This window comes from Bombina bombina, chromosome 6 (assembly GCF_027579735.1).
Source record: "Bombina bombina isolate aBomBom1 chromosome 6, aBomBom1.pri, whole genome shotgun sequence".
Classification (NCBI taxonomy): domain Eukaryota; kingdom Metazoa; phylum Chordata; class Amphibia; order Anura; family Bombinatoridae; genus Bombina; species Bombina bombina.
This window is the reverse complement of record NC_069504.1, coordinates 467835608-467845297: the sequence shown is the minus strand read 5'-3', so window position 1 is coordinate 467845297 and position 9690 is coordinate 467835608.

Here is a 9690-nt window from a genome sequence, read left to right as displayed (position 1 = left end):
AAAGGGGTAGGGAAGAGGGTCAAGGTGTTCATGATAAGTGTATCAGTTCTACTGGTCATGTCCTTAATAAATGCAGCTGCTCTCCTACAGCCGTACTGCGCTCCACAGGTCCAACAGTCCCTGATGAAATTGTATATTGTTGGTTGTTAAGTAGTTTAAACGTTCTAATTGCAGTATATCTGTAGTCTGTGTGTGCCATTCTTGAGATGTCGGTATTACTCCAGTTTTCCACCTCCTAGGAATTAATTTCTTAGCGCTATTTAACATTATAAGGAGAAAACTTGAATTCTGAAAGAAAAAAGCGCAAAGAGAGACTCAAGTGCAATAAATAACACAGACACTGCTGCTCTTAATAAAATGCACTTACAATGTTTATTAATAATAAAGCAGGTATAAAACAGTTTTCTCCTTCAAGGTAATTAATCCAAATACTCAGCTGCTCCGGTCTGTTTTCACAGCCTTACAATGTCTGCTCCCTTCTAATGTCCACCGGAACTTTCAGTGTAAGGGAAATCCTTGTTGATGGGGCTACGGTAGCCCTGAGAGTCCAAAAAGCAGAGTGTTCTATTCTTAGAACTACGGCTCCTCTGCAGATCCAAAATTCAGTCCTGTGGTACCTCTACGCGTTTCTTCTGCTATCGTGCAGACTTTCTCAAGAGGATGAAGAGTCTAATGCTGAGTGGATTCAATATCCATCCCAATAAAAACCCTCATAGTAAATCCTATTGGTTGAAATTTCCTCTGTGTAATATGGGTAAGAAATGCTCACTGGGTCCTAGAGACCAAGTTATAAAATGCTACGTTCCTTTTGCACATAACAAATAATGTGTACAGTTAATTACAACACATCTATAGTTAATAAAAGCAAAAGACAAGGGACAATTATTTTGCACAAAAAATTATAACGATAATACAAAAATACAAAACTCCTACCACTAGGTAAAATTTAATAAAGCAAAAAATATATTAAAAGTTGATACAACGTGTGTTAATGCATATACTAAAAAACCCTGCAAACTAAACAATATACATCCAAAATTTATATATGTTGCAATCCCAAAAAACAAATAATTAACACAACAAATGTAACAACAATACTCTAATCCTACAACTAGGTTTAATTTGATGAAGCAAATATAATTAAAAATTAAAACAAGATATATTTATGCGCATATCCTTGCAGCTCAAGCAAGATTCATCTCTATATATGATGAGCATTCACAATCTGGAAATCACATTTTTATTCTCTATGTATATATATGTATACCTTTCCTACTAAAAAAGAGTGATTTAATCCTAAGTATCCAAGTTGATCTGGAGTATAGAGGGATGGATCTACAAAAATGTGTTTAGAAAATTTGATAGTATGTACACTGTCATCTCTATTTAGGTATCATCCTTTTTGGACTAAATTCAAAACATCATATGAAAAAATTAATTCTATACAATTATTAAAGGTTGTTTAAAATTTATTTAGAAGTTGTTTAAAATGGAAGGGAAATGAGGAGGAAATAATTATTATATAAACAAGAATTATTAAAGGAACCTTAAGAATATCTAAAAAATGTCAGATTTTTTTATAATAATTACATAAAAGCTGCTATGTCAATGTCTATGTTTAATCCTTTTGGATGTAAACTATTGAGCTTTTGGATCCAAAAAGTTTCTTGTTTTCTTAGGCTCATCAACCTATTGCTACAACTCTTAGGTATCCAATCAATTGCTTGTATTTTTAGAGACCTAGAGTCTCCCCCATGATGTTCCAGAAAATGTAATGGTACACTGTGATTAACTACTTTCTCTTTTATATTATATAGATGTTCTGTCAGTCTACTTCTTATCTTTCTTTTGGTGCGCCCTACATAAATTTTATTACACCCACAAGTTAGGAGGTACACTACATATGTGGTGTCACATGTACACCTACTCTTGATATTAAAAGACTTAATGCCTTCGCTGTCTTTAAAATGACTATCCTTATTGATATGTTTACACATACTGCAAATTTTCTTTCCACACTTGTATGTGCCTGGTTTTAGACTCAGCCAATTACTCTTCCTATCAATTTCTGTTATTTCCGACTTCCTCAATTTACTGGGAGCTAGCAGGTTTTTCAAACTTCTCCCTTTCTTAAAAGTGAACACAGGTTCTTCTGTCAAGATAGGGGCCAGTACAGGGTCCGTCTTAAGAACTCCCCAATGTTTTTTAATTACATTCTTGATGATCTTATGACCCTCGTTGTAAGTAGTAATAAACCTTAAAGTATCCTTATTATCTTGAGTTGATTTATCCTTTTTAGGTTTTAAAATAGAGTCTCTATCAGTTTCTTGTGCCCTATTATATGCTTGTTCTATTGTATTTCTGTTATAGCCCTTTTCTATGAACTTAGTACTCATATGTTCAGCCTCTTTTTTGAACATCTCTATATCTGTACAGTTACGTCTGAGTCTTAAGAACTGTCCATAAGGCACATTGTCTTTCCACCTCTTAAGGTGGGCACTTCCATTGTCTATGTAACTATTTCTATCAGTAGGTTTACTAAAATTACTCACCGCTGTTTTTAAGTTGGCATCTACATATAACCAAAGGTCTAAAAATTCAATTCTTGTTCGTGAATGTTTACCTGTAAAATTTAAGTTAAAATCATTATTGTTCATATGTGTTAAAAAACTATTAATCAATGATTCGTCACCCTCCCAGAGGATGATTACGTCATCTATGTAACGATAATATTTTATAATGTTGTTTTTAAACGGATTATTGTTTCAAACCTTCTCAATTTCAAATCTGTGCATATAAATATTAGCATACGATGGGGCAAATGTAGTCCCCATCGCTGTTCCTTTGACCTGTTTATAGAACACATTTTCAAAAATAAAATAATTGTGCTCTAAGATAAATCTCGTGCAATCTAGGATAAAGTTTAATTGCTCTGCTGAAAATTTCCAATTCAACAGTTCCATTTCAAGGGCCTTCAATCCTTTCTCATGGGGGATAGAGGTATAAAGCGCAGACACATCGCACGTTACCCAACAATAATTTTCTTTCCAGTCTAAACCTTCAAATATATTGATGGTTTGTGTGGTGTCCTTGATATATGATTTAGTATTCTTGACTATTGGTTGTAGATAAAAATCAATATATTTAGAAACTTTATCTCAGGGATTGATTCCCTGAGCGATAAAGTTTCTAAATATATTGATTTTTATCTACAACCAATAGTCAAGAATACTAAATCATATATCAAGGACACCACACAAACCATCAATATATTTGAAGGTTTAGACTGGAAAGAAAATTATTGTTGGGTAACGTGCGATGTGTCTGCGCTTTATACCTCTATCCCCCATGAGAAAGGATTGAAGGCCCTTGAAATGGAACTGTTGAATTGGAAATTTTCAGCAGAGCAATTAAACTTTATCCTAGATTGCACGAGATTTATCTTAGAGCACAATTATTTTATTTTTGAAAATGTGTTCTATAAACAGGTCAAAGGAACAGCGATGGGGACTACATTTGCCCCATCGTATGCTAATATTTATATGCACAGATTTGAAATTGAGAAGGTTTGGAACAATAATCTGTTTAAAAACAACATTATAAAATATTATCGTTACATAGATGACGTAATCATCCTCTGGGAGGGTGACGAATCATTGATTAATAGTTTTTTAACACATATGAACAATAATGATTTTAACAAGAATTGAATTTTTAGACCTTTGGTTATATGTAGATGCCAACTTAAAAACAGCGGTGAGTAATTTTAGTAAACCTACTGATAGAAATAGTTACATAGACAATGGAAGTGCCCACCTTAAGAGGTGGAAAGACAATGTGCCTTATGGACAGTTCTTAAGACTCAGACGTAACTGTACAGATATAGAGATGTTCAAAAAAGAGGCTGAACATATGAGTACTAAGTTCATAGAAAAGGGCTATAACAGAAATACAATAGAACAAGCATATAATAGGGCACAAGAAACTGATAGAGACTCTATTTTAAAACCTAAAAAGGATAAATCAACTCAAGATAATAAGGATACTTTAAGGTTTATTACTACTTACAACGAGGGTCATAAGATCATCAAGAATGTAATTAAAAAACATTGGGGAGTTCTTAAGTCGGACCCTGTACTGGCCCCTATCTTGACAGAAGAACCTGTGTTCACTTTTAAGAAAGGGAGAAGTTTGAAAAACCTGCTAGCTCCCAGTAAATTGAGGAAGTCGGAAATAACAGAAATTGATAGGAAGAGTAATTGGCTGAGTCTAAAACCAGGCACATACAAGTGTGGAAAGAAAATTTGCAGTATGTGTAAACATATCAATAAGGATAGTCATTTTAAAGACAGCGAAGGCATTAAGTCTTTTAATATCAAGAGTAGGTGTACATGTGACACCACATATGTAGTGTACCTCCTAACTTGTGGGTGTAATAAAATTTATGTAGGGCGCACCAAAAGAAAGATAAGAAGTAGACTGACAGAACATCTATATAATATAAAAGAGAAAGTAGTTAATCACAGTGTACCATTACATTTTCTGGAACATCATGGGGGAGACTCTAGGTCTCTAAAAATACAAGCAATTGATTGGATACCTAATAGTTGTAGCAATAGGTTGATGAGCCTAAGAAAACAAGAAACTTTTTGGATCCAAAAGCTCAATAGTTTACATCCAAAAGGATTAAACATAGACATTGGCATAGCAGCTTTTATGTAATTATTATAAAAAAATCTGACATTTTTTTAGATATTCTTAAGGTTCCTTTAATAATTCTTGTTTATATAATAATTATTTCCTCCTCATTTCCCTTCCATTTTAAACAACTTCTAAATAAATTTTAAACAACCTTTAATAATTGTATAGAATTAATTTTTTCATATGATGTTTTGAATTTAGTCCAAAAAGGATGATACCTAAATAGAGATGACAGTGTACATACTATCAAATTTTCTAAACACGTTTTTGTAGATCCATCCCTCTATACTCCAGATCAACTTGGATACTTAGGATTAAATCACTCTTTTTTAGTAGGAAAGGTATACATATATATACATAGAGAATAAAAATGTGATTTCCAGATTGTGAATGCTCATCATATATAGAGATGAATCTTGCTTGAGCTGCAAGGATATGCGCATAAATATATCTTGTTTTAATTTTTAATTATATTTGCTTCATCAAATTAAACCTAGTTGTAGGATTAGAGTATTGTTGTTACATTTGTTGTGTTAATTATTTGTTTTTTGGGATTGCAACATATATTAATTTTGGATGTATATTGTTTAGTTTGCAGGGTTTTTTAGTATATGCATTAACACACGTTGTATCAACTTTTAATATATTTTTTGCTTTATTAAATTTTACCTAGTGGTAGGAGTTTTGTATTTTTGTATTATCGTTATAATTTTTTGTGCAAAATAATTGTCCCTTGTCTTTTGCTTTTATTAACTATAGATGTGTTGTAATTAACTGTACACATTATTTGTTATGTGCAAAAGGAACGTAGCATTTTATAACTTGGTCTCTAGGACCCAGTGAGCATTTCTTACCCATATTACACAGAGGAAATTTCAACCAATAGGATTTACTATGAGGGTTTTTATTGGGATGGATATTGAATCCACTCAGCATTAGACTCTTCATCCTCTTGAGAAAGTCTGCACGATAGCAGAAGAAACGCGTAGAGGTACCACAGGACTGAATTTTGGATCTGCAGAGGAGCCGTAGTTCTAAGAATAGAACACTCTGCTTTTTGGACTCTCAGGGCTACCGTAGCCCCATCAACAAGGATTTCCCTTACACTGAAAGTTCCGGTGGACATTAGAAGGGAGCGGACATTGTAAGGCTGTGAAAACAGACCGGAGCAGCTGAGTATTTGGATTAATTACCTTGAAGGAGAAAACTGTTTTATACCTGCTTTATTATTAATAAACATTGTAAGTGCATTTTTTTAAGAGCAGCAGTGTCTGTGTTATTTATTGCACTTGAGTCTCTCTTTGCGCTTTTTTCTTTCAGAATTCAAGTTTTTTGCCCTACTTCATTTGGTGTGAAGGATCCATTTGGTTAACAAGCAGCAGAGGACTCTAGTGGTTTATGGACTGACATTTCTTTGGAAAGTGGTAAAACGTTTTTGTTATTCCATTTGTTCTGTTTTTAATTTTTATAGTCTTTTAAATATCATATAATTGTATACAGGTTTTTATCTATTTTTTAGAAATTATACATGTGGTTGTAAGAATTTACAGTAAGAATTGACATTAGTGTTTTTATTATATTTAAAGAGGGTGCCAGCGCCACTGTTATTTATTCTCTGTGTGTGTTAACATTATAAGGAGGATGATTTTATGTAGCTTATTTTGTAGTTTCAGGATCTCTGTGAACATTAAAAAGTGGAAACTAGGCTCGATTTCAACCCCTATTACAGATGAGATAGAACTGAATATCGCTTTCCAGAATCCTGCTATGTGTGGGCAGTCCCACCATATGTGCTTTATCTTGCCTACCTGTCCACACGCCCTCCAACATTTATCATTAATTTGTGAATTCGATTTATGCAACCTAAATGGTGTTAAATACCATCTACTGACAAATTTAATATTCATTTCCTATGTTGTGGCCGATGCTGAAGCAGTGGTAGCCAATCGAAAGGACTCCAGCCATGTTTTAGTATCATATTCGGTTTGTAATTCAATGTTCCATGATCTCGTATAGTTTGGCAATATTGTCTCATTCGGTATTAGTAATATTTTATATATTGATGAAATAGTGTGTCTAGGCGGAGATTCTTGTGTGCATAGCTTATCAAAAGTTGTAAGTTCTCTTTGCATTCCCGATTTTTGTCTATGTGTAGCTATATAGTGTATTAATTGCATGTGTGTTAGCCATAAGGGGAATGTCTTCGCATTCCACTGTTGTAATTTCTCCAATGGAGCTATTGTTCCGTTCTCAATTGCAAAATACAGTGTCCCTTCTCTGAGTCTATATGGGGGCTTATGAATGGTTTTTGTGTTTCCACACTGCAAATCCGTGTTTTCTCTAATAGGCAAAAGTGGACCAACTCTCGTTGACACATGCGGGTTAGTGGCTATTGTCCTATCCCATTCTTTGAATGTTTCTGATATGTTAGGGAAGCGGTGTATTATATCTGGGCACTTTCTAGGTTCTACCCACATAAGAGATGCTGAATTGCCCCTTTCCAGTATATGATTATCTATTTGGACCCACGCTTTTTGACTGTTATTATGGCTCCATTCTAATATCTGCTGTAGTAAAATTGCCCTTCTATACAGCGCCACGTTTGGTAATCCCAATCCGCCTCTTTCTCTAGGCAAGAACAATGTCTGCCTTTGTATCCTGCTTTTCCTCCCACCCCATATAAAGTTGTCAATTATGCCTTGAATTTGCCGTAGAAACTGGTCAGGCAAGGGTATCGGCACAGTTTGGAATGAATACAATAACCTAGGTAAAATGTTCATCTTCACTATACCAACTCTGCCCAGCCACAAAAGCGGCTTGCAGTTCCATGAACATAAGAAAGAGATCACTGATGATTTAAGTTGTGAATAATTATGCTTAAAAAGAGAGTTAGGCTTAGCCATTAAGAATACTCCTAAATACTTTAGTTTTTCTGAGGCCAGTGTTAAACCGTATCCTGAGGCTAGTTGATGTATTAGCTGTGGAGGGGAGGTGATGTTAAGAAGCTCTGATTTTAATAAATTTAAGTGAAAATTAGAGACTTGGCTATAACCCCGCATTTCTTTTAACAATTCTGGTATAGATTCTTCAATTTTGGTCAGTGAAAATAGTATGTCATCTGCATACATCATCAATTTGTGTTCTTTGTCCCTTATTTGCACACCCCTGATCTTTGTGTTAAGTCTGATTTTTTTGGGCCAGTGTCTCGAAAGAGAGGAGGAACAACAAAGGGGACAACGGGCAGCCCTGACGGGTTCCATTGGATATTGAGAAAGATTCTGACAGTGTACCATTCACTTTTACCCTTGCATTGGGGCTTGAATACAGAGAAAAATCAAATGGAGAAAATGATCTCCCATGTTCATGTTAATCATTGTTTCTTTTAAAAAGGACCAATCTACCCTATCAAAAGCCTTTTTTGCGTCAGACGCAAATAGGGTCAGTGGAAAATTATTATGGTTTGCGTACTCTATGATGCGTTGAATTCTGATGGTATTATCTTTGGCTTCCCTGCCTGGCACAAAGCCAACCTGGTCTGTTGAGATGAGTCTGGGCAAATATTTGTTGAGTCTAGTGGCTAATATTTTAGCTAATATTTTTACATCTGTATTCAGAAGTAAGATTGGTCTGTAATTACTGGGTCTGTCGTGTGATTTTCCTGGTTTGGGCAACACTGATATATACGCCTCTAACATTCTAGGTGGTAGAGTTTTAGTAGACGTCAGGTCATTAAACAAAGAGAGGAGATGTGGTATAAGTATGTTTTTGTAAATTTTATAATATTTTGTAGTGAACCCGTCAGGGCCTGGGCTTTTTCCAGCTGGGAAGTCTTTAATTGCCAGACAAATTTCTTGTTCAGTTATAGGAGAGTCTAATGCTGACTTTTCATCCTCGCTAAGCTTAGTTAGGGAAAGGTTTGAGAAATAGTCCGCAAATCTTGTTTGTTTGTCTTGTGACTGTGACGTTGGGGACATGGGCTGTGTATTTTGTAAATTATATAAATTGTGGCAGTAAAGTCTAAATTATTTTGCTATCCCCTTACTATCTTTTATTAGAGTGGAGTTCTCTCCTATCAAGGAGTGTATGTAGGTTTTGTATTTTTTCCGTTGAGTGGCTCTTGCTAACAATTTGCCCGGTTTGTTCCCCTGGTCATAATATAGTTGGCGAATGTACATTGCTTGTCTTTGAGATTCCTGTAGTAGGAAGTCTTTTAATTCCCTTCTAGTTTGTGTGAGTTCTGTAAAGATTGTCAAGTTGTGTGGTTCCTTTTTATGTGAGCATTCTAATTGCTGTATATTAGAATGTAGTTGTTCATGTTTGTTCCGTTTTTCTATCATTAGTCTCGCTCTTATTTTTATCATCTCTCCTCTAATAAAACACTTATGGGCTTCCCATGTTGTTGAACTAGATGAGAAACCTCCTATTTTAAATGAGGCTTTTAATGTTCCTCTGGCTGTCTTGTCCTTATTATAGCACCGGCATAAGCATTTCTATTGTTACATCTGTAGACATTTTATACATATTTCCTAAACATATTTAGTGAACTGAATTTTAATCTGATTTCTAAAAATATTTAGTGATTTCAAAGCTAAAAGTATGATGTGATATCAGACTGTTGGAACTGTAAAGTTTGTGGTCTTGGTTGCACTACTTTCCATAAGTGCCAGGAAAAAGTGTTTTTTGGAGGTGGACAAAAAAAATTAAATATACTAATGCTCATCATTTTAGTAATGACAGATCACTAGCATTAAAAAGAGTGGGTGCTTCCACTTCCCCTTTTCCCTTCCTCTTGGTCGTATCCCCCTCCCTGAGGTGCGTGGGGGCTCTTTGGAGCCGTCAACATTGCTGAGGTGTAGTGCTATGTGCTAGGTGTCACTCCTTACGAGGACAGTGCGGGCCCCGCTCTTACAGTATACCATATATTGCTAATGTATTACCCAGGTGTTGAAATTTAACCCTTCTTTCTCACTGAGTTTAGTCCAGGGCTTT